General features: G+C 39.9%; 1 protein-coding gene across 1 annotated transcript in view; it reads right to left on the bottom strand.

The window, feature by feature from the left end:
• The window catches only part of LOC129732755 (platelet binding protein GspB-like), a 430282-nt gene extending 406665 nt beyond the window's left edge, over positions 1-23617 (bottom strand). Inside the window, exon 1 of the mRNA XM_055693943.1 lies at positions 22673-23617. The gene's annotated coding sequence lies outside the window, so the exon portion shown is untranslated. The remainder of the gene's footprint in view (positions 1-22672) is intronic.
• Between the last annotated feature and the right edge of the window lie 3059 nt (positions 23618-26676).

The following is a 26676-nucleotide window of genomic DNA, read 5'->3' as shown; positions in this document are numbered from 1 at the left end:
GTTGGAATTAAGTTCCACTTTTTGCCTTATTAGACCACTGTGCAATGTCTTTCATCATTTTTGAATAATGTTAATGCTATGTATAATTTGCGGGTGAAGTGAGAGTGGTATAGAAAAACCAAATATCCAATTGAAATGCACACGCGAGCACAAACATAATTTCAAAGGTGATTTGCAATCCTTCCTTCCACGTGGACAGCTTAGGAAGGGGAGGAGGGTTTGTGAAATATCCACGGCCCATATAAAACTAGAATTTATATGGTTAGTTGTCCAATCGTCAAAAATCTGTCCAGTAATTCCAATGGCAGAAAGAGATCTAACATAGACTTACTCTTTTGAGAAATAATAATTTCGGAACTCTTGAGATGAACAGTTTGAATTTCGTCATGGGCATTCCACTACTCATCAATTGCTCAGAGTTACTAACATGATACGAGCTAACAAATCAAAGTTTTTCTACTGGAGCTGCTCTCCTGGACATAGAAAAGCGTTTGATAGTGTTTGACCTGAAGGTTTGAATGCGAATTTGTTAACTTTTATTTTTTTAAATTATCTAACTGATAAAATTCTGCAGTTTGTCTACTAGAGCTCAGAATCTAGTACTTAAAAAATGGTGTCGGTATTATCAACCCTCATTACTATTGTCCTTGTTGTCTTGTTATTTTAAGTTCATTTCATTTTCCTTGTAAATGAAATACATCTCAAACCTGGATAATGCAAAAAGGATCAAATTAATTTGTTGGATCAGAACAACACTTTGGACTTTTAAGGTATTCTGGTGTACCATTATTAAGTTGAAAGCGGCTGAAAAACGGCAAAATGAGGCAAAATTATAGGTGAAGCCCTTTATTTTTGTGTTCATTGTATATTTTTCCAGGTAACGGACCGAGTAATCCGTAGGAAAAGACCGGATGAGATTTGTTTTGTTCGGATTCGTTTGCTACAAATGAAGAACCAGACGAAAACAAATAAACCGAAAATATATTTGCATGCAGAGGCAACTGGGCTGGCATGAATGACGAAGTTTGTAAGACTGCTGAAGAAAGAGGCGAGGAGATACAAAATGCATTTATTTTGTTAGGACGGATTCATCGCTGTTGTTATCCATGTGTTCTCTACAGGACCGAAATTACTTGAGTATATTGGATATTGTACACAAGATTAGGTCAGCTTTATGTACCATTCGATCTCAGTTTTATGTGTTTATTAAGTTATTTCATCGTTCAGTGATACAAAATCAACTTCATAATCATTTTTTATTCATGTACAAGCACACAAACAAAAACGTTGTGAATTAAATGTATCAAATCGTTGTGATTACTCGATCCGACTTTGCATAATGACTATCAGTCTAATTTGCATTGCAAAAACTCTATCGTAACGACACAAAAACGCTACCCAACCGGGTTGACACCTGTTCCGAGTGAATATTGCCTGATTACCTAGTCGCACCTTACACACATGCACGCGGGAGCTTTATTTTCGCGGAAAAAAAAACTTTTCCGGCCAGAGAGGAGCATCATCTCCCTTTCAAATCAACACGTACAGCATAACTTTGGCGTTTACCGCCGAAACACTTCATCGTTTCACCATCGGTCGGATATTGCGCCCCCAGGCGTTGCTCCTGTCCGCCTGTCTGTCTGCCTGCTGCTGCACTTATTCTGCCAGGAATTGCGGATCTCGTTCGAGTGCGTATCGCCAGAGGATATTGCCGCACCATAAAGGGGGGATATTTTACTGCCTGTTCTCATCGTACCTTTCGAGCTCCCGGTATACGCGTAAAATTCTTATTATTTTTAAGGTTATCGGCTCTGTAATGGGTCCTGCGATTGTGGCATGTTGTGTGTGCTAGTAAAGATTTTTATCGCTATCAATCGATAGTATAAGTTTAGTAGCGAATGATGTTTTTTAATGTGACTCTTTGTCGTATTATTGCGACCTTAAAACGGACTTCCCTTCAATTTTACAGCTTTCTCGCTCATTTTGCCTTAACTTCGTTTAGTTAGAGTCCATTCATTCCTTGAGTAGCCGGAATAAAAGCATCGCTCAGTGGAGCAATTTATCATTATTGGCATCCGTGTCGTCCACTTCGTTCGTCCTGCGACGGAACAAAATATTACCCTCGCGGTCTGCCCGCGTCTGTGATCGCATCCGCTGAATGAAAATGACCGTATTTACGATCAAGATTCATACGCCAAACGTCCGGTCCCAGGCATCAGGATAATGACGGAACAATGCACGCCTGCGAACAGCCGAACTGTATATTAATTTTCTGCGCTCGGTGCATTTCCATTCCGTATTCCGTGGCGCTGCCCGAGGCCGACCTTTCAATAATGCTGCGGTCGGAAAACGGGGGGAATCTTTAAATATGGTTATGCAAGAAGTTTTTAATATAAACTACTTCGGCCGTACTTAAAAGTAGCATATGGTGTTTAACATATTTATCAACAATAAAACGATTACTCGGTTCACGGTAATTGTATTTCTGCGAGATTCTTCGAGATGTTCCAATGCCATATGCGGAGATGGGCGGAACCAGCGCAGAACAATGTAAAAGACATTGGAAAATATTTCCAGCTCAACACGCACTAAAAACGTCATGTTTGGCTCGATGTTTTCTTAAATTTTTCGATATGCTTGCTTATTACCGGGTTGTTTTTTTATGAATCACGAACGTTTTCTTGTGTATAGAAATCGAATTTTAAAAATTACAAATCGAAAGAAATTAAGGTGGAGAGAGAACGATAACATAACAAGAGTTCAGAATGGTGGTAAAATGCTTCTAAACGCCAGTTCCATAATTGAAACTGATGATGAAATTTAGCATAGCAAATGAGCATTCAAAGCCACTGTTTCAAACATACAAATGATTATCTACTGGATTTAAAAACTACTATCTCTTAATAGCATTTTCTGCAAGTCAACCGGATGCATACTGTTTCCGCTTCCAAAGTTGCTTTCAAATGCACATGTTATCACCGTTTCAGCCTCACCGTCGGAAAGGGATTTCGCCACAAAGCTCAAATCTGAATACACCGCCACACACTGGGCACACAATCACATAATCACTTGCGCTTCCACACTGTGTGCCGCCGCCGCTTCACATGTGTAACTCAACGACTGGCCTTTTGGCCGGCAGTAGGGCGCTTCAGACATACATCTGCAGCGGAGCTAAGAAGTTGAAAAAGCAAAAGCGACTCTAGGTGAACTCGGAACCGCACACACCTGCCTGCACTCACTCCGGGGACCATGTTGGAGAGCCAGTAGTGTAGCTACTAGCTAGTCAACTAACCAAAGCCGAGTGGTGCTCGTGGGTCTTAGGTACATGTGCTATGCGACTGTTTACCGGGCGAAACCGCAAACCTACTTACAGCCTCATGCTTACGGCAGCGGGTTGGCACTTTGGTTTCACTAGGGTTGGATGTTATGTTTGACTCCCACCGGGAGGAGAATAAATATTAAAATTACCCATTTGACGGATGTGAATGAAACGCGAATAATTAACATACGAAAGTTGACAGTAATGAATCCTGGATTCTGTCAATGATAATTTAAACTCGCCAAGCCTAGTTGTGTTATACATACAACACACGAGAAAGTTCCCTGCAAAGCGGCAACGGTATTTAGAAACCCCGAGAGAGTACTTTTTACTATTCAAGTTAACAACGTCGGGCAACTTCTCGGAAATGACGACTTACACAGGTATGAACCCAGTGTAAGAGCAAGCTCTCGAGCCAGTAGAATAAGTTTTTCCATAACGATGCTGCAACTTTTGCACTGTGCCCTTTTTGTAAGTTATAACAACTCTTGACAACTTGTTGAAACAAGCAAAAAATACTCGCTGTGTGTAATCGCAAATTAGCCTTCTAAATTTGACGAAGCCACTGTTTGTAACCGAGATTGTTGTCTATCCTGCGAATTGCCCCATTAAATGTACTAAACCTTTTCACGCGTGGCTGTTTGTCGACTGCGAGTCAATTTACTCATTATTACATTGTTTCTACTCTGCAGTTGTTCCTGCATGAGTAGAATGAGTTCATAAATCCGGAAAGCATAATTATTAAAATTCTTTCGTCGATCCTGGACAACATTTTGTGTATCCTCGACCGCACGGTCGTGCTCACTTAATGGGGTTTTGAGGGTTAAAACCACATTCAGATAAGCAATATAAAAATAAAAACTGAAAAAATTACCAGAGCTCTGATAAAACAAACATTTTACAAATGAGGTTTACATAAATCATGGGAAAGCCGAATAGAGAAAATGTTGGAGTGCAGAAAAAAAAAACGCTGTAAATTGTAAACCAATACCTCTACCTATTAGAGTTATCCGGTGGAGGCTCGTAGGTGACCGTATATGCGTGTTGAGCATTAAGGGCAAATTCTTCAACTAATTATAGTTTAAACAACAAACGATAAATCCGATGAAATCAAAGATGAGTTCTATAAAAAGCTAAACGAACCTATGACTAGTACTTAAAACACGACGTAAAAGTCGTCATCGGAGTTGCAAATGCTCAAGTTGGAAAGGAGGATTTCTTCCGTCCGGTCATTGGAAGGCACAGCCTTCATTCGTCAATCAATGGAAACGGCCTGAGACTGTTAAACTTTGCCGTGGCAAGAGGAATAGCTATCTGTAGTACCCATTTTGCACGTCTGAATTTTCGAAAACACACCTGGAGGCATCCAAATGGAGGAGCCTGCTCACTTTTCGAATGTTACTGATGTTTAGTCTTTTCGGGGACCAAACATTGACTCTTACCATTATCTCGTCGTTTGTAAGATCCGCGCACGGTTGTCGAACGTGCTGAAATCTCGCACAGAGATGACAGAGAGCTGGATCAACGGATCGCAGATCACCAGGAGGAAGGAGTGGAAGACATAAATCGATGCCGAGTGCCAGAGAGCGACAGATGAGAAGAACCGTGCCAGGAGCCGCATGCTCACTGCGGCTACGCGTCAGAACATAGAGAGGTACAGGGAGGCAAGAGCTGCCGAAAATAGAACCCACCGTCGGAAGAAGCGCGAATACGAGGAGCAGGTGCTCGCCAGCGCAAAGGACAGCTATGCTCAAAACGACGTGCGGAGATTCTATAGAACTGTCAACAGAGTCAGAAGTAGGAATTTTCCTGTGCCGGTCATGTGTAATGACAAGGACGGAAACCTGCTTACTGATAAACCGACGGTTGCAGCTAGGAAGGGACATTTTCAGGTGCTATTGATCGGTGAGGAGCCGGATGAGCAGGAATAGGATGACGATTATGAGTGACGAACAAGCTGTGGAGCCACCAACACTGGAGGAGGTGAAAAAGGCGATTAGTGAGCTGAAAAACGGCAATGCAGCTGGGAAGGACGGTATCCCGGCCGAACTTCTATAAGCGGGAATCGAGCGGCTGTACTATACGATCCGGTAGATAATACTAAGGATCTGGGCGGATTAACAAATGTCGAACGACTGGTTGGAAGGGCTCATATGCCCTATCTATAAAAAGGGTCATCGATTGGATTGCGGCAACTATCGAGGCATAACGTTGCTCAACTCCGCATATAAAGTGCTCTCCCGAATCCTATGCTTTAGATTGAGACTGTTAACGGAATCCTTTGTTGGCGAATACCAGGCTGGTTTTCGACAGGAGCGTTCCACGACGGATCAAATCTTCACCCTGCGACAGATCCTTGATAAGTTCCGGGAGTACAACTTACCGACTCACCATCTGTTTGTGGATTTCAAGGCAGCATGCTACTCAGTAAAAAGAAACGAGCTGTGGCAGATCATGCTGGAACACTGTTTTCCTACGAAACTAAGTGAGCTGAGTCGTATTACGCTGGAGGGATCGAAATCATGCGTGCGAATAGCTGGCGAGACATCAGTCACGTTCGTAACGTTATATGAACTGAAGCACGGGGATGTGCTATCTAACCTACTGTTCAACATCGCCCTTGAAGATGCAGTACGAAAAGCCAAAGGTGCAAAGAAACGATACGATCATCACAAAATGTCATATGCTCCTTGGTTTTGCGGACGACATTGATACCACTGGAATCGACCGTAGGGCCTTGGAGGAGGTCTACAGGCCTTTTAAGAAGGAAGCAGCGAGGTTGGGACTCAGCATAAACTCTGCCAAAAAAAAGTACATGGTTGCTGGCAGAGAGCGTGAGAGGTCCGGAGGTGTTGATGCTAAAGTGGAGATTCATGGGGAACGATTTGAAGTACAATATGAACCGTGAAGTGAAACGACGAGTAGTAGCTGCGAACAGGGCCTTCTACGACTACGTAACCAGCTAAGGTCCCGTATTCAAACGGTTACATTTAGAAATGATATTGGCAGATAGATAGAAGCTGACAACTGTCACAACGATGATAATAAATAACTGTCACAACGATGAAATAAATAAATAAATAAAAAAAATCAATTTGACTCTTTTATATTTGGTTTACTTAGAGATTAGACGTCACGTCAGTGAGTTAAGGAATGTATAATCGAATTAGAGAATCAGATACTATGGGTTGAATTACTTAAATACATGTAGGAAAAAAATTATAAAACTTAAATTGAATTCAACAGCGTTAGTTGTAGGTTTCAAATAAATTAAAAATTTGTACGGTTACGGGAACCTAACTAACCTAACATTAAAATAAATTTATAGTTAGATCCTGCCGCTACTGTTACAACAGAAAGCTGATACAAATTCTTCTCCGTTTGGATCCGAACAAGCAGAGAACCGGGACTTCGTGGTAGGCCTCGCACTCGGTGGATGTGCGCGGTGGAAGAAGATGCACGATCTGCTGGTGTACAAGGTGACTGGAGAACGGCTGCCCAAGATAGAAGAAGCTGGACATCTCTAATTCGTTCAGCCCTAGACCGGTAACGGTCCGTCGGCCAATAAAGTAAGTGAAATAAAGTAAATTAACTTCTACCTATTGGCCAGCGTTTCTACCAGAAAATTTGCCATACTTTCTATAGAGAAGTAGCTTCTTATAAATAGGTCTACATATACACTGAAATGAAAATTAGGGTGGTCCTTAAATCTGCAAAATAGAACACCTAAAATTTTTGTTTGTGAAAAAAAAATGTTAAACTATCTTTGACAAAGTTGTAGATCACTTGATTTTAAGCAATTTTGTAGTAGACTACTTTTTCGTAGCTCTCGAATTGACAGAATTAGAGCAATTCTGCTTAGGGTGGCTCTGAAAAAACAATTTTTTTGCTCTATTATTTTTATTACAAATTTCTCAGTGAAGTTGAGTTCGGACAACTTTTAGAACTTCAAAAAACGCATCTCTAGGTTGCTAAACTTCAAAGATATCTTTTACGGGTGAAGAGTTATTATTGTTTTAATTTTCGAAATACGTTCTTTTCAAAAGTTGAATGGGGCAAATGAAAAAAAATATCTTCTGGTTTTATTTGGAAAAGCAACTCTTTTACTTTATCATACATACATATCATTAGCAGATTCAAACTAGTTTTATTAAATTTCAAGAAAAAGTATCTCTCCAATTTTTTCATATGATAAAGTAGACGAGTTGCTCTTCCAAATAAAACCAGAAGATATTTTTTTCATTTGCCCCATTCAGAGATATCAACTTTTGAAAAGAACGTATTTCGTAAATTAAAACAATAATAACTCTTCACCCGTAAAAGATATCTTTGAAGTTTAGCAACCAAAAGATGCGTCTTTTGAAGTTCTAAAAGTTGTCCGAACTCAACATTACTGAGAAAATTGAAATAAAAATAATAGAGCGAAAAAACTGTTTTTTCAGAGCGACCCAAAGCAGAATTGCTCTAATTCTGTCAATTCGAGAGCTACAAAAAAGTAGTCTTCTACAAAATTGCTTAAAATCAAGTGATCTAAAACTTTGTCAAAGATAGTTCAACATTTTTTTCACAAACAAAAATTTTAGGTGATCTATTTTGCAGGTTTAAGGACCACCCTAATTTTCATTTCAGTGTATACCCGGGCAGGAGAGCATAACAAAATGCCTTCAATAAGATATTTGAGGTGATTTTAAAATATCTGATTAAAAGAAAGTTTTAGGTGAAAATTATTTGTTATTGATTATTTATAATATATTCAGTTAAGCATTCAGTTTTCAATAAGTTAAAAATATCTGAATCTGCCATTTTCGTTATTTTTAATGCAAATTATTGATTTGTTATTGAAATATCAAGCTTTGTTATTTATATAGTCTTGGAGGAACAATATGTTGGTATTATTTTTTGTTATTTTACCAACTATGCAACTGCTCGGGTATGTAGACCTACAGTGCTGTTCGAAATAATAGCAGTGCAAATAAGTGTAGTTGATATTTATTGTGTACTTGTGTGAGTGTAATTCATGACAGACTTTAAACGTGCACGAAGATGTGGTAGCGAATGAAAAGTGTGAAGTGCTATTGTGTTCATCCTATAGTCATTTGTTCTCAGAATCCAATTGTTTTTTTCACCAGTCGAACATTTCTGGTTGTTATTAAAAATAGCAGTGCCTATATAAAACAACTTCATTACGCCAAGTTCTCGAAGATACTCAATTATAGCTAATAGGTTTTTGTTGTGAAGTCGAAAGTGTAAATGAAACTTGTTATTTAATCAAATTAAAAAGTACCAGAGATCTGTTATTTTTTAGGAAGATGGGACGCTCAAAGCATTGCTCTGTCGAAGAACGAGATAGCATCAAACAGCTTATTTCAAGAGGAAAAACATACCGTGAAGTGCAGGAAATTTTAGACTGCTCTGCTAAGAAGGTGTACAATGCACTACATTGGAAACCCAAGAGTGAAACTCGCGGCAGAAAGCGAGCAACATCTGCAAAAACTGATCGTCAAATCGTCCAGATGGTTAAAAAGCACCCGCATATCAGTTCAAGGACACTGAAAGATGTGCTAAATCTTCCCATATGCACGTCAACAATCAGAGAAGGTTTGATTGAAGCTGATCTGCGCGCGAGAAGCCCGAGAAAAGTACCTCTACTGAAATCACGTCACATACAGAATCGACTAAGTTTCGCCAAAGTTCACGTTAATTGGCCTATCGAAAAATGGAGAAATATTCTGAGGACGGATGAAAGCAAAATAGTACTGTTTGGCATGGGTGGAAAGCGTATATTCGTTAGACGTCCACCGAGTACAGAATATTTACCTCAGTTCACTGTTAAGACGGTAAAACATGGAGGTGCTAAAATCAATGTATGGGGATGTTTTTCGTACAACGGTGTAGGACCTATACATCATATACCAGGGATCGGCTATGTTGAAACACTGCAAAATATCATGCTGCCGTACAAAGAGGAGGAACTGCCCTTGAAATGGGTCTTCCAACAAGACAATGATCCAAAACATACAAGCAGACATGCAAACACATAGTTTCAAGACAACAACATTGATCTGATGGGTTGGCCAGCTCAGTCACCTGAGCTAAACCCAATCGAAAACTTGTGGGGCGACGTCAAACGGGCAGTTTATGGAGCTATGCCGACAAATACGGAGCAACTTTGGGCTGTAGTTCAGCGTGCGTGGTCAGAAATACCTATCACAAGGTGCAAGAAGCTTGTAGATTCAATGCCGCGAAGATGTGCAGCTGTGATAAAAAATAACGGATACACTACAAAATACTAACTCTAACAACAAGCTTTAAATAATGAAAGCGTTGAATTGTTAGTTAAATTTGGTACTTCTGTTGATGTATCGTTTATGCTGCTATTATTTCGAACATGTTGGAAATAAACTTTAGAATCATCTGAGCAAACCATTGTTTATTTAAACCAAAACTAAATATGTTTTTGTCACTTCATTTATAAAGATTATTTATCAGATGCGAATCGAAATAAATTACATAAACTAGAAGAATACTAGTCACATTTGAAGAAAACGTGAGCCACTGCTATTTTTTCGAACAGCACTGTATTTATAAGAAGCTACTTCTCCATAGAAAGTATGGCTGTAAACTCACAAAATCGTATCGAAAACCCCATGTCCGCCTAAATTGTCGTTCTGTACCACTGTGCAAGCAAAAGCATAAATAGTATGGAAGCATAGCATAAAGCATAAATAGTATGGAATTGATCGCACATTTCAATTGACTTAATTGGAGCATCACGTATACTTTAAATGCAACGTGTAATGATCAGCTTTGACCTAGAATTGTGTGAGCCTGAAGCAATTCTAATTCGAACGAGTAAACTCTGACTCCAGCTTTTCCATCAGTAAAAATAATAATATGATCGGATATTAGTCTGTCAACATGCCCCCACACAAAAATACTGAATTTATTTTTCTTCAGTTTTTTTTTGCTGCGGCACATTGGCAATTTATTTAACATTTTTGTTTAAAACCAGTTCACAAATGTGTCCATGGAAAAAATGATTTTTTAACTTTTTTTAACCTCGTAACATTTACTTGATTTTTACATTACGTAGCGCGGAATTTGGCAAATTTTTAATATACTCCTCCCCCCGCATTCCACGTAATGCAATATGTATTATATGGTGGCCTCACTAGAGTGGCAATTTTTGTAACATCATGCGAATTCGATGAGCGCCGGGCGGAAAACGTTTCCTTTTTACTCCAAAAATAAGCCATGAAAATTTGAAGTTGATCCGAGTTCATTAAATGGACCTACAAAACGCTTATATTTAAAAAATAATAGATTCTCATAAGAACTGTTGTTTTTAACTCTTTTTGGAATTTTCGCCTTAGTTTCTTAAAATAGTTGTATATTTTGCGACGAAATACTCTTCAATTATAAAATCATATCGTTAGGGACATTCACATATTTCGTAACGCTAAATTATAGCAATTCTGAACACCTCGCACCCATAAATAACGCAATTTTGCATGGGGGCCTCGAGCAATGGAACTCTTCGTTGAATATCCCCTTCTACTTAGTACGTAATGAATGAATGACCTCTCATATTCGTTAGAGGTTTTGAAACTGCCATTCAGTGATTATATCCTCAATCGTACTTCATTGCTGCAACTGCGTGAAGTGAACCGCCACAATCGGATTGGTGTAGCAAAATTATTAAAATTATTAAGAACTTTTTGTATGGATTTAATGTTATTTTGAATATTATTATTATTATTATTTTCTATGAAACAGTTCAGCACTAGTGATCTGAATGCACTACGATGGCGAATTTTATCAAATACGGTCGGTAGATCTCCTGTTGATCGAATAGCAATTCTCAGAGTTTTGATGAAAGTGCAAAGTTCTTGGGTGCACTCAAAATAGATTCAAGCTACGGCAAAAATATCGCCTAAGAAGTTCATAATACGCTAGTGGATCGAAATATTTCGGAAAAGTTTCGAAAATTAAAAAATATTACTTGTCCTCTTCATTTCTATGAACTTTTATGCAAAATATATTACATGGCAAGAGCATCGGACTTCAAACACTTGTCTTTAACCGTTTTACAAGAGCATCAAACGAAATCAACTCATTCACAGCCAATCAAGTCACTCACAGCTTCAATGATCCAAAAGTTCTGATCATTGACCATAAATTGCATTCAAGACATGTCCCTGTTGGTAGTCAAACTTCACATTCAAGTGTTTTTCGGATGTACGAGTGCTGGCTAATGTATTTATCAAGTTATGAATTTTCTACGTGATTCTTTCGCTTATGCCGAAATTGATAGTCGTCTCAGACGCTGTAACTGAAAAGATGAAGAATCGCTTGTGGTATTTAAGCTTGAATATAAACAAAAAATGATCAGGCAAATAAAAGCGAATGGTCCTTAAGGTGAAACGGTGTTGAAGCCAATAACAGCCAATTTTGAGCCACCACTTCGTATTTTTAGAAGCACAGGACTCGGAAATAAATAATGCACTCCCTGTGAAAACGCTATTTTATGTTTGCTTCACCACAGCAAACATAAAACAGCCTTTTCACAGATGACGCGTTACTTGTTACCGAGTCTTGTGCCTTTGAAAATTCAAAGTGGTGGCTCGAAGGCGGCCATTTTTGGTTTGAATACCGTTTGGCCTTAAATAGCTGATGTCGAATGTATGTTATTAATCCCATCTCGTTTTATACAAAACCAATGCTTTCTTTTCGAATTTTGAACTTAATATTGATTTTTTCGACCGTGACCCAGCCGAATAGAAAAATAATGGGGAATAGCACACTTTATTCAAAAATCATTCGCTTTAAACGACGCCAGAGAACATGGTGTTAAATTCATGAAAAATTCTAACTGTGTTCCAACACATAATTAAGACGAACTTCAGTTTATATTGCATGTAGTTGGTTCATACCGTAAAAATACCCACCTCATTCAAAATCCGATCTTTTTAACAAACATCAAAAGTTTTAAAATATTTTAAACATAAATTAGAACAATAATATAACGGTTTTATAAAAATACAAGTGTATTTGAATACGTTTATCAAGATATATATGTTAAAAAAAGAAAAAACTCCGTACAATTTTCATGTAAATCGATTTCTAAAATATAAGCGCTTTGTGGGTCCATTAAATATACTCCGATCAACTTCAAATTTTCGTGGCTTATTGTAGAGGTCAAAAGGAAACTTTTTCAGCCCAGCGCTCATTAAGATCGATAGTTTAAAAAACGGCCATATAAAATATGGCCACTCTAGGCCTCACACAGTGTAACATTTGTGATGGGGGGCTCATCTGAGCGCGTTCTGTGTTTTTTTTTCAAAACCATGTGAAAACATTCAAATACACCTAAATTTCTTACGCAGGAGTTACATCCATCGTTGAGAAACCTTTTGGCATAACCATTCACTTATGTAGAAAAAAAAACTAGTGCCAATTTGATGGAAACAGGTCTGGCTGTTACGGAGGAACGATAGATCATGCATTCAAATTCACTTTCACTTTCATATAGATAGATTCCAGAAGCCTGTTCAATTTAATTTGTTCTTGATCTTATTTTTTTTAAATATTAGCATCGGACATTGATTTTCAGTTTCTTGGCATAGCTCTAGTTTTAAAAATATTTTTTTTTCTAGGTAAACCGAAACCGTTGTGCAGCATTTTTGATTTTTTTGGTGTCATGACAGCTCCAGAACTACCAATATTAGGGAGTATTTAAGCATTTTCCTCAATTTCACTCAGCTTTATAGAGAACGAAATCTTGGGTTCATAAAGGTTCATACCTCGGTGTCTGAACGACGTCTAAAAATCATTTCAAAAAGTCTATATTGGGGAATTTCCGTTATTCTGGTTCTAGAAGATTTGCACCATCTTGAAATTTAAATATAGTGTCGAACATCGTGTTCCGGTCTTTAGACATTAGGGTGGGGAATCGTTATATGGAAAAACGAAACTTGATAGTAGAAAGCCAGAACCAACTTTTTTTTTGTTCTTTTTGGGGCCTCAAACAATCCTGAATTTATCGAATTTATCGAATTATTTATTCGAGAATTTATATTTTGCAGAGTTGTTAGGCATTTGAAATACTATACTTTAACATAATGTAGTGCATTATTAGATCATTATTAAGCTCTCTAGAAAGGTAAATGCAAAAAAGTAAATTTTCCCATATAAATTTTCATACCATTTCATCAATGCGCCAAGCGGAGACAAAACCAATCGACTTCGGGTAAGTTTGGGGTTGCTTGTGGCCCCAAAAAGAAACAAAAAAAAACTTGGTTCTGGAAAATCGATCACTTTACCCCACCCTATTAGACATTAACTTTCGATCTCTCTAGACATGACCGAGGACTAAATTATCGAACACATTCAAAAAGTTTTCATAATGCATGTAGATTCTTGACCTTTTCATCAATTATATCCCATTATATTATGGCGGAAATCGGTTCAAGCGTTCAAAAGTTATGCTATGTATTCTTGACTTTTATCGAGATGCATCTAACAACAATTCAGAGATAAGAGGACTATTTTCCTCACATTTTGCTTCAAGTTTTGAATCACTTCCAATGTAGAAAAACAACCACAAAGTGGCTAAACTGTTGGAATCAATTTTCGTTGTGTATCGTCATCCCGGTTTCGAGAATACAAAGTTATTTTATATTTTCTTTAGCTTCCCACAGCTTTCTTCAAACAGAAGTCGTAATCTTGGATTCCAAAATGGCATCGAGCATTGATTTTCAGTCACTGCACATAGTCTGAGTTATAGATACCAGTCTCCATATTGAATTTTGGAATGTCGTCGGACATCGATTCATGAAACATTTTCTTTGATTTTACTTGAAAATAACTTCGAATATCGATATTTGGTCTTCAGACATAATCCCATTCCAAAAAATACTCATATTTCAGAATTTATTCGATGTTCACGAAATTCCAGAAATCGGAAGCCGCCATGTTGTATTTTAACATGTCGGACACCGATTTTTGGCTTGGTTCTGGAAAAAACAACACTGGAGAAATTGTGAATGTTTAACGCAGTTTTATACAATTTCCAGAAATCGGAAGTCGCCATCTATCTTGGGTTTTAGAATGGGTGTCGAACATCATGTTTTTGTCTCCAGACATCAACTTCCGGTCTCCAGACAAAACCAAGGTCCTGAAAATAATCGAATTCAATCATTATATTCCCATTATGAATGGAAAATCTTGACTTCTCCATTAATTGCGGCAGGGAGGAGGAGGTTACCCCTTCCCTTTTTAAATACGTCTTCTTTGTAAAAAGAACTCGCATGCCAATTTTGGTGTTAATCGCTTCAGGCATTCAAGAGTTATGCTGAAACATACATACAACCATGCATTCAAATCCAGACTTTTGTGTAAATAAAAACATTTGTTTTAACCAACTTTAAATTCATTTCGAAAAATTTCACATAGGGTAACCGCTCCTATATTCATCTCAGTACCTATATTCATCTCATCACGCCTTTTTGATCAATTTATCGTCAAGTTTTACCATGTTTTCAACGTAAAACTTTCAGCCACTAGATAAAATCGAGAAGCAAACAGATTTACTTTCAAAAATTTGTAGCAATTTGACGGTAAATTGGACAAATGAGAGAAATAAGATGAACATAGGTGCACCAAGCTGTTGAGATGAATAATGGAGTGATTACCCTAATAGATACTGCATCTATTGTTTTTATTAGTGTACGTAATATATGGGTGGCCTGTTATCTATCAATGACCTGTTATCTATGGAAGACCCGCTAAACATGAATGTCCCGTTATCTACGGATAATAGGATATTTCTGGATGACCCGTAATTAATTAATAATATTTTATATTAATAAATAATTAGACTTCTTCATCTGAATAAATCATTTCTTTTTTGTGGATTTTTGAATTTGTAACATCACTGATGAATGACCCAAAGTTTTTATATTGTGTTAGGAGAAAAAAAGTAGGAGGTTGTATCCAAGATACTACCGCATAACCGACGTAGAGCTACATATACTATAACGCCGAGAGTCTACTGTATGAGAATATTATATCTGCAAAATACATAATACTGCACTACTTGGAGTAAGAGACGTTTTGTGCTGTGCTGGAGTAAGAAATATATTTCTGTGATAGAGAAACTTCACGGGGTTATGGAAAACTCCATATCTATCAACCTATTTATACTAATCAATTTCCCAAATCGTCATCAATTCCTGTACTTCTCACATTCCACTCGGATCGGCTTGTAATTTACACATAAATATACGATCAGTGGTCTGAACTCAATGAGAAAGCATTTACTTTAAAATCTAGCGCTTGAGACCGTTTGAAAGAATAATTAATCTTCAATTACTTGTTGCCTTGATAAGGTCAGTTTGCTGTTCTAAATCGGATATGCTGATCGTAACCTTTGTGCTGCCCCGATAGTGAGGGCATTCTGACAACACACACTGAAAAATACCGCGCTACTGCATATAAGACATAAGATCAACCGGGCAAGTGTTTTGTTTAGGCCGAAAGCAAATTCAGAAAGCTAGCTTATACTGGCGCAACCCGCTGCACACTGGGAAAAAATGAACCCAAATTCCCTCCAATTAGAAGCCGCTGGACTGGCAACCTGGAATGTAGCATTTCTTATGCAAAATTGGTCGATTGCATCGCGAGCCCAAACTGAGCAAACGAGCTATCATCCAAGTGCCGGAAGGAGCAGAAAAAAGATCGGTAGGATCAGACTGTTTCAGTTCTAAACATACTGGGATTGTATAACATTATCATCATTCGTACTAGGAACTAATGAAGTTTATTCTAGACTTTGCTAAAACTTTGTTAAGTCTGCTAGTTACTTTTACACCAGAAACATGTTTGCAAGCCTTTCAACATTTTTGCGCGATTTGCAAGGTCAGTGTTCCATCAGGTCATGCCTCGGGTTAACAAACCAGTTTAAAACATGCTTTTTAAGCAATACTAGTTCTTTGACAAGCAAACAAAGGTTTCTGAGCTACAGTGATCTGGATAAAATGTATTACAGCTTTGAAAACTACTCCATTTTCTAAGCCTGATATGAGTGAAAAATTATTATCTATAAAAAAATTTTAATCTAAAAATTTGGTGTCTTGAAAAAGTGTATCCGAAATTAAATAATTTTCCTGGTGTTAAATTGATTTCAAGCATAGAATTCTTTTTAAATAATCAAAATTTCCGGGTTTTTATGATGATTCCAGGTTTTTACTGGCGCTAGACACTGTTTTAACGTATTTCTAGTCTATTCTCATGATCAAAAACAAAGCCTCTAATCTGGTTTAAAACCCCCTCCCAAGCGGAAGTTCTACGCTCGGACCTCTCTGAAAAATATCCTTTCAAAAGCTACGCTATCGCTATTGTGTTGATTGCAATCGAGGACACCTGCTGAAATCAACTTCAAAGCATCGCAAGCTTCACATCGTCATCAGGGATTAACGCGCTCTCGTTGCACCAGTGCCAGTGCCACGCGACCAACAAAACAAACGTCTGTTCAAACGGTCGCCCGCGGCGCCTCATCGCCCACCCCATCGCACGCGCCTCCCCACGAGAACCAATTTCCGCTCCATCGCGAACCAACAACGACAACAACGCATTTCGCGTGGGGTGGCGGCAACATCAACGAATCAAAACTCATCAAAATATAATCTATACTCGACTGAGCGGATTTGCTTGCCGCAATCGAATAAACTCACCCGAAACAGAGTATCAAAACAATTTGAATACAAAGTTGGGCAATTATCGTCGCTTTGAATGATCAGAGGTCTTCAATTGGCATGAGTAGTCTGTGTTCCGGAGTGCTTTCACCCGGCCACCCGCCCGTGGTCAGGTGAGCAGCGGTTGTTTATGGAAAGTGTAATTCAAATCTCTTGCATAATGACGAATCGGAACGCGTGAACGTGAATCCGAGTGTCGGTTAAGCAGTTGTTGGTAGATGTTTTTACGTTTCCCATGGAGGGGGAAAAAGGTTCAACTATAGGTAGAGACAGCCTGTTTAAAAATACGGCGACTTTTCTAAATAAAATGATGCTGCCTTCCAGAAAAAAAGGCATTTTGTTAGTAGTAAGCTATGAATTTGATTTTTTAATAAACTTCACTTCACTCTAATAGTTGCTACAAACTAGACGTGTTTCTATCAGGTTATGGGCCCAGCAACGCTAGCTCCATAGTGACCTATATCTGCGTAGCAACTGAAGTAACAAGAGCGAAAATTTTTTTCTTATTCGCTGTGAGAAGTTGAAGAAACTCAAGATAATTTTCAAAAATGTCGCTGAATGGAATTGAAGATGATGTTGGTAATAACAGAAATGCTAATCGAGGACAGGACAGAGGAAAGTCTGGTTCCAGGTTTCCTGCGGCGGGTGGAATTACGTTACCAGCGACGGAACGTCTTCGTGGACGGGAAAATTACACCTCGTGGGCGTTTGCAACCAAGATGCTCCTGATTCGAGTAGGAACTTGGGACGCTGTTACACGGGATGAAGACGATCCGGATGGTAGTTCCCTTCGAGCACTTGCCACCATCTGCCTCAGCATCGAGCCAGTAAACTACAGTCTGGTTCAAAGTGCAGAAACGGCAAAAGTGGCATGGAAGAATTTGAAAAACGCATTCCAGGATGACGGGATGACCAGACGGATTGGTTTGTTGCGAAAACTGACCAGTATCCGGCTGTCTGAATGCAGTTCTGTGGAGGAGTACGTAAGTCAGCTGATGTCGACCAGTCATAAGCTCTCTGAAGTTGGCTTCAAGGTCGACGATACGTGGTTGGCGAGTCTTCTTCTGATGGGCCTACCGGATATGTACGAGCCTATGATTATGGGCCTCGAGGCGTCTGGGATCAAGATTACCGCGGATGCAGTTAAGGCCAAACGTGAGGAAACGGCCAGGACGTGAAGATGAGTAGTGTAACAAAGTCCAGTTCCGGTGACGGTGCATTCTACAGTCATCCTAAGACAAAGCAGAAAGAGAAAGCCGCAATAAAGTGCTTCAAATGTAAGCGTTTGGGGCATTTTGCGTCGGAGTGTCAGAAGCGAGAGGCCAATGACAAAATCGAGAAGAAATCATCAGGCAAGCATGCTGCATTCAGTGCCCGTGAAGCGTCGTCTGGCGCGAACGAGGAATGGATTTTTGACTCGGGGGCAACGTCTCACATGTGCCACAACAAGGCCATTTTGAATTGTGCCAAAGAGGTGGTGCAGCATATCAACGTAGCGAACAATGCGGAATCTTTGGTTGCTGCAACCGGAACAGTGAACCTCGTAGCAGATGTGCAAGGTTGTTCGTGCGATTTGATGATGGCTAATGTCCTATGCATTCCAGACTTAGCGCTCAATTTAATGTCGGTGAGCAAAATTTGTAACAGCGGATATCGTGTAGTCTTCATGAAGGGTGCTTGTGAAGTTCGATCGAAATTCAACGAACTAGTCGCTGTTGGCAGGGAGGAAGGTGGCCTCTACAAGTTGTGCTTGGCCAATCAGCAAGTTTCGTGTGCGGCAAAGGAAGCAGACGACATGGTTCTTTGGCACCGGCGAATGGGTCATCTGCACCAACAGAGCCTAAAGCAGCTACGTGAAATGGCTAGTGGCATTCGATTCCGGGATGCAGTCATTCCCACGTGTACTGTATGTCTACAAGGGAAGCAGAATCGTCAGCCATTTAAGAATAAGGGCACTAGAGCAAGTGAAATCCTTGAATTAGTGCATTCGGATTTATGTGGGCCGATGGAGAACGTATCGATAGGCGGAAGCAGATATTTTTTGACGTTCATCGACGATGCTAGTAGGAAGGTGTTTGTCTATTTCCTCAAGTCAAAGAAGTAGGTGCTGGATTGTTTTAAGGATTTCAAAGCTTATGCTGAGAATCAAACCGAAAAACATATCAAGCGACTGCGGACGGACAACGGCTTAGAATACGTGAACCAAGAAATGGAACGGTTTTTGCGAAGTTCAGGAATTCATCACGAAATGACGGTTCCTTACAACCCGGAGCAAAACGGTCTCGCTGAGCGAATGAATCGAACCGTGGTTGAAAAAGCGCGATGCCTGCTATTCGATGCTAAGATGGACAAAGCTTTTTGGGCGGAAGCTGTTGCGACTGCTGTATTCTTGATCAACCGATCTCCGACGAAGGGGTTAACTGTGACTCCAGAAGAAGCATTCGGTGGCAAGCAACCAGATCTTTCTGAGCTGCGAGTATTTGGCGCAAAGGTAATGTGTCATGTGCCTAAAGTCAAAAGGCAGAAATGGGATGTAAAATCCGAATCAGGGATTTTTGTCGGATATGCGGTTCAAGCGAAAGGATTTCGAGTTTATGTTCCAAGGACCAAGAAGGTTATTGTAAACCGAGATGTCGTTTTCCTGAGTGAGGTAGCAGAAACACCGATTCTGAACGAATCAGCCGAGTTGGTTGAGGATTGGATACAGTTAGAGAGCTGTGGTCCAGTCGATCAAAAAGTGATTAATCCTCCGTCCGATACATCAAACAGTAACAACCACGAAACCGACGACGAGTCGGATCTCGACAGCACGTATGGTGATACCGAATGTGAAACCGACTATGGCAGCGCAAACGATACTGTGGTAACGATGTCTTCTCCAGCACCAGCGCTCCCTCCGCAAAAAGAGGATCCACACAATGTGGTCAGGCGCAGTGGCAGGGAGCGCACACTTTCAGGCAAGTATACCGCTTATGAGATGACTTGCAGTATTCTTCCTCAAAACATTCCGTGCCCACATGAAATCGACGAACCCCAGTCATTTAAAGAGGCAATAGGCTGCGGCGACGGACAGTCGTGGCAGAAAGCGATGGTAGAAGAGTTCGAGTCCTTGAAGAGCAACAAAACCTGGGAGCCAACTAAATTTCCTCCGGGACGAAAGGCGCTGAAATGCAAATGGGTCTAGAAGTTGGAGACAAATGCTGACGGATCGGTGCAGCGCTATAAAGCTCGGCTTGTAATTAAGGGCTTCTCTCAGATAAAGGGTGTCGACTACAATGAGACGTATTCTCCAGTCGTCAGATATGCCAGTATTCGCTATCTGCTGGCCCTAGCTGCACGAATGAACCTTAGCATCTACCAAATGGATGCAGTGACGGCTTTTCTTCAGGGCAACTTGACAGACGAGGAAATTTATATGGAACAACCCGAAGGTTTTGTGGACAAAAAGGATTCCAACAAGGTTTGTCGTTTACGAAAGGCGCTTTAAGGTCTAAAGCAGGCCAGTCGGGTCTGGAATGCCAAGCTTGATGCGAAATTGCAGCGGATTGGCTTGAAACGCTCGAGTTTCGATCCGTGCGTGTACTACAAAGTCGGTGATGATGGCATTATTATTGTTGCTGTTTACGTTGACGATTTTCTAGTGTTCTCCAACCAGCCGAGATGGGTAGAATTCGTGAAAAGACAATTGATGGCGAAGTTTCACATGAATGATCTTGGGGAAGCGGAACAAATTTTGGGCATGCGGATCACACGTGCTGAAGATGCAGTAATGCTGGAACAACAGCGTTACATTGATGAACTACTCAAACGTTTTAAAATGATTGACTGCAATCCAGTGGCGACGCCCGTGGACGGCAATCAACGATTGTCGAAGGAAATGAGCCCGAAGGACGAATGTGAGAAGCAGAGTATGGCATTGGTTCCGTTCCGTGAATTAGTGGGTGGCCTGCAGTTCCTGGCACAGTGCACTCGTCCCGACATCGCTTATGCTGTAAACTCCGTGAGTAGCTTCAGCAGTAATCCGGGGGAAGCACACTAAACGGCAGCAAAGAGAATCTTGCGTTATCTGAAACGAACGAAGCTGATGAAACTGGTTTACGTGAAGCAAAATGACAGAGAATTCGAAGGGTTCAGCGATGCGGATTGGGGCAACGACCTCGAATCAAGACGATCGATCACTGGTTATGTATTCCAGTTTGCTGGTGGATCGGTGTCGTGGAGCTGTCACAAACAACCAACCGTTGCGCTCTCTACGACTGAAGCAGAATATATGGCAATGTCTCCTGCAGCACAAGAAGCGTTGTGGTGGCGAGGATTCCGGAGCGAAATATTCGGAGTTCATCAACCTGTTAAAATAAACTGCGACAATCGCAGTGCAATATGCCTAGCTGAAAAGGAAATTGGGTATTCACCCCGCAGCAAACACATCGACTTGCGACACCATTTTGTAAGGGAACAGATCGAGTTAAAAACTATTAAGCTGCTGCACGTAGAATCGAAGCAACAGAAGGCTGATGTTCTGACAAAACCGATTACTGGACAAAAGTTTCTGGATGCCATGAAAGCTTTAGGAGTTACTAAAATTCATGCTTAAGGGGGAATGTTAGTAGTAAGCTATGAATTTGATTTTTTAATAAACTTCACTTCACTCTAATAGTTGCTACAAACGAGACGTGTTTCTATCACATTTTCAGATTCGAAAAATAACCGTTATTGTATAAAACGGAAAAGAAAACTCGTTATTTATTAAATTCATGATTGATAAATGAGTTTACTGATTTGGAGGTAATTCGCCTGTTGCGTATCCTATATCTTGCATTGCCGTAACAAGAGATCATTCGAGGCAATCACCAATTAAACCAACTACAGAAATGAGCAGCTGGATTTTCCCGTGTGTCAACACCACTGCTGGCGGCATCCCGACTCAATGGAGCAGTAAACCGGATGGCCTTATCGTAAATAAGGGAACCCATCCAGTCCAATGTCCATGTCCGTGATACACTCTGTGTGTGACTGCACAGACATGCACACATACAAAACGGCAACCAGCGCGACAACCCATAACGCCACATTATACGCACCGCTGACTCATCCATCGTCCAGCGGCCGTTCTGTCTTTATCTGCGGCTCGAAACAGGCTCGAACAACGGTTCGCTGACTGCTTCTCAATGCCACATACGAGAATACGGTCCGGCTGTGGCCGGAGTTGACAGTGCAAGTTGCAGCCGTGTAACATGAAGAATGTTTACACTTAATCACCATTCGCTTCTTTGTACACCGTCAAATGCAAATATGGAACAGAAATTAGTTGAGGATAACATTTTGCAATCGTATTTAATCCCAAACATAGAAAAGAAAATTTTTCTAACCGCGACGATAATAGTAGCAAGTAAATTTATTCCGTTCTTTGAATGTTTTGTTTAAACTATTTTTTTTATAATCTACATAAGAATGAACAACACTTCAGGTAAAAATCTTTACGTATTTCGATTTTTCTTCGGATTTCTTGATTAGTCAATTTTGTGCTTCATGTCGCGAATAAGCTAACAATAAAAAGAAAATTCTTGAAACATTTCATCGAGAAAATGAAGCATCATACCTATGATTTGCTTGGAGAATTGTCGTTATCCATAGCTGATTTTTCAGTTCAAGTGTGTTTATTGTTATGCTACAGATTCCACGATGATTGTTCCGTTCATCAATCTCAAAGTTCAGTATCGATGATAGGCAAACTGAGCTATAAGTTAGTACAGATTGAGACGTATTTTTTTCTGCGCTTCACAGTGGCACTTGCAGGCCACTTGCCGTTTTCCCCTTGACGAAAGAACACGGACGTGAGATGAGAAATAAAAGAGGATATGCACGGAAAATTTCGGAACCGCCGCCACTACCGAAACAACAATACTTGCACACGCGAAAGACGCAACGAGAACACACACGCGTAAACACGGCCCGATTTAAATCACTTATCTATGTTTATAAAACACTGCACGGGCCCGAAGGGGACGCGAACGCGTACGACCGACCGCCGGCCGATGTCCGTACCGAACCGAATGTTCACGAAAGTCGAACCGAGGCACGAGCCTATCGGTTCGTGCGTTTGTTTTCACTGCTTCGGTTACCCGAAGCCCACCCGCGAGTTTACCCGATCCAATGTCAACTACCGCTCGTGAACCAACACCGGTACAAAAATTGTAAACAAATTGCACGTATTCACTGTATTTAGCCGTCAACGTACCTCGAGCGTTAGACGAGTTTGGCACGCCACACACACCAACGCGCAGGCACAGGCGTCCAACGTCAGACGCATACAGCCAGGCGCTGGCGAAAAAAGAGGTGGAAAACTCCTTGACGGTAAACTTTTCACTGTTTTTCACAAAAAATTCCTCACTGGTGTATCACAGATACTGCACTCGAATGTTTCCCAGCCGCGAATCACTTCCGCCACCAGTTAAACCCAGCCTTGGGTGCCACCAGGGGCTCGAAATTGCACAATTTCCAAAAAATCGCAGAGCGAAATGCAATGGTCGTACTTTCGCGAGAACAATATACATCAATCTGAGCTTCAAAGGGCCGTTCGGATGGGTGCACTGGTGTGCGTGCCGTCGCGTGCGTTTGTCTAACGATGGGACCTCAACTCCCGTGAAGAAGGTATGACTGGTATAAAGTGTAGAGTGTTTACCACAGGGAAGCTGCTGGCGGCCCGTTTGACGGCTGGAAAATGGGCCAGTGCAGGAGCGTTATGCTGTCGACTGGGGATGTCAAAATGATTTGATTTCCACAATCATTATTTATTCATGGTGGATAATGATTGCTTACTTAAGCTGGAACTGTTTTTATAACAGGTATTCAAAATGATTCGATTCGACATATGCAAACATATTCAATCGTTTTTTGTATAATTTTATAGAAATCAAATTACTATTTCACAATTGTTCTTATTGAATAGTTTATAACAAAAATATCAAGAAATTTAAATACAGAATTGTACTGACAAATTGACGTGTCTGTAACACTAGGAGGTTAATTATTTACGAACAAGTGGGTTTTGTGTCCAAGTACATTTTAAAGCTCATTAAAATGATTAAATGCATGCATTCCAATAAACTTGAAACGAACCTCATGCACATTTTTAGAGAGTATATCTTCGAAAAACTGTACTCTATCGATTTTTAAAAATATTTGTTAATGTAATTAAAGTTGTTATTATGATTCCCGTCACGTTAAAGAGACTTGTTCAAATTGTATCTATTATTAACTTATCATTGTGAAAAAAACTGATAGGGTATATCACAACTTTCCGTCCAATCGAATTACAAATATCTCGAAACTCATTTCTCATAATTTAAATCTGTAAATATTTCGATACTCTTTTCATGCAAGTCAACGTAGGTAATTGACGAACACAAAGACCACCATTTTAAACCCAACATTTAAACCATTCTAATAGTTATAACGTCTACGTATCTATTGGTATCATGTATTCACTTTAGTTTTAGTGTAATTTTATTTTCCAAGAAATAAACTTTCTGGGATCTAAGTTTTTGAGATAAGGAGGATTCCTAGTCCAAAAATTTCCCAGAAGCCATTTTTTAAAGTCCCAGAAAGCCATTTTTTAAATTCATACTTTTTCATTTAAATTCATGTTTCATGCATTTTTTAAGACATTTGGCATTCAAAAAATTTTCGATATTGACGATTTCATGGATCATAGATCAAAAAAGTGAAACTTTGGCCGCTTTGAGGCACGTGTTTCCAAAGTCCGATTGAGCTGAGATTTTTCGCTGCTTCTAAGCGAAATTCAAAGGAAGGATTTTCCTCCAATCTACTCGGTCCGGGGCTACTCGTCGCCGATTTCCTAGACGTCTCGACACTGGCAGGTCCGCTGGTCAAGGTATCCTGCACGTTGGACCGCTCTGTCTGTGATGCCGGTGAGGTGAAGTGAACCGATTTTACCGCATTGTCGTTCGGCGTCCTCGCGTCCAGTGTCTATGATTACAAAGAGTCGCGCAAAGAGAAAATCTATCGTTCCGGCAACACAGTTTTTGTACCGTTTGCTGCCAAATGCTGTACAGTTCTGTTTTTCACCATGTACAAGCGAATATCGTATTTTAAAATCCTCCACAAGGTTTACAGTTCTAAAAGATTACACTGGTGATGCTTTGTTAAATGTTACTGAACCAGTTTTCAGGTTTATGCTGGAATATATATGTAGTTGAAACTTCGGAAAAACTCATATTATATATCACGCTCAATTACAACACTTTTCATCCACTCCTAACCTGATCACTTTGTTTATTTACATTGCTCGATTGGTACCTTTGTTTGATGTTAAATTGGTTCCTTTGGTTTCGCACTTTTCGCGACTTATAAACATAGACTCTGCTCGCGTCATGTCCGGTCCATTGTAGCCTACAGATCTTTAGCAGGTGCACAAAGAAAATCTATCTGAGTAGTACCTGCAGCCCGTGCCACTCCCCGCTTTCGATTGTACCCCACCAAATATTGTCTGCACCACTTTCCGTTCAAAGACGGCCAGTACGCGTATGTCCTCCGTGGACAGCGTCACGGTTTCAAGAACTTCACTACCAAAACTACTGGTCTAATTTCGGTTTTGTAATATTTTGTACGAGAGCTGAGGCAAAAAATCTTTGGAAATGGTGGGCCCCAAAAACTTGGCGCCTACCTTGTTTTTGGGGTTTGAATTGTCTTTAAAAATTCGAGGAGAAAGGTTGTTCGAAAAACCTATTGCAGTAGAAGTGACACTGCGAGCATTGTTTAATAATATCGGAAAAAGTTAAAAGCTGATTAAAATTTAAAAAAAAAATAGAAACTCAGAAATTTAAGTGAAGTCACCGTAAAAAACAGAATGATCGATCAAAACAACGTGTTCCTTAATAAAAGTTATTTGTATCTAATCCTATAACCTAACCTAGAAAATAACCTCGGCGGTTGAAGTTAGCCAGTTCCTCAGAGTATCGTGACATACACTGGTACTGGGAAAGAGAGCGGCAACGGTTGCGGTGATGAAGAATGGAAGGAAACTGAATACGCCAAAAAAAGGCCCCAAAGGGAAAAGTGTAGACAGACAAATGAATGGAATTGATCAAGACGAAGTTGAAGAGTTTGATTGACCACCACATTAGAACGTTAGCCGACCCTGAGGCGGTCAAAATGGAAGTCTAAGCATTGCTGGCTCTACCAACCCGCTGGTTACAACATACATACATACACACTCATACAGTAAATGCTCAGCTCTTTGAGCTAAGTCGCGTGATATACGGCATTCGGCCCTTTGGAGCACTTTCATATCATTGCTGTTGTCAAAAATTGCTAAACCTTTCTAGGAAGAAAGACAAAACGGGCAGTTTTATTAGAGAAAATGCAAAGTATTTTTTTATCAAATCAGATTGTTTCGTTCGAAATGAAAATAAATTCAATAAAATAAAATAAAAAAAAATAATTAAAAAAATCTGCAAAAAAAAATTTTGGAGCATACTCAATAAAAAGGTTCCAATTTTCGTATCAATGTGAACACAATACACACTAATGTCTTTAGCAAGACGAAAATTTGATCCACTGTAATCACTTTGAAGATTAAAG

This window comes from Wyeomyia smithii, chromosome 3 (assembly GCF_029784165.1).
Source record: "Wyeomyia smithii strain HCP4-BCI-WySm-NY-G18 chromosome 3, ASM2978416v1, whole genome shotgun sequence".
Lineage (NCBI taxonomy): Eukaryota > Metazoa > Arthropoda > Insecta > Diptera > Culicidae > Wyeomyia > Wyeomyia smithii.
The sequence above is the reverse complement of the archived record's forward strand: the minus strand, read 5'-3'. Positions and strand labels throughout refer to the sequence as shown.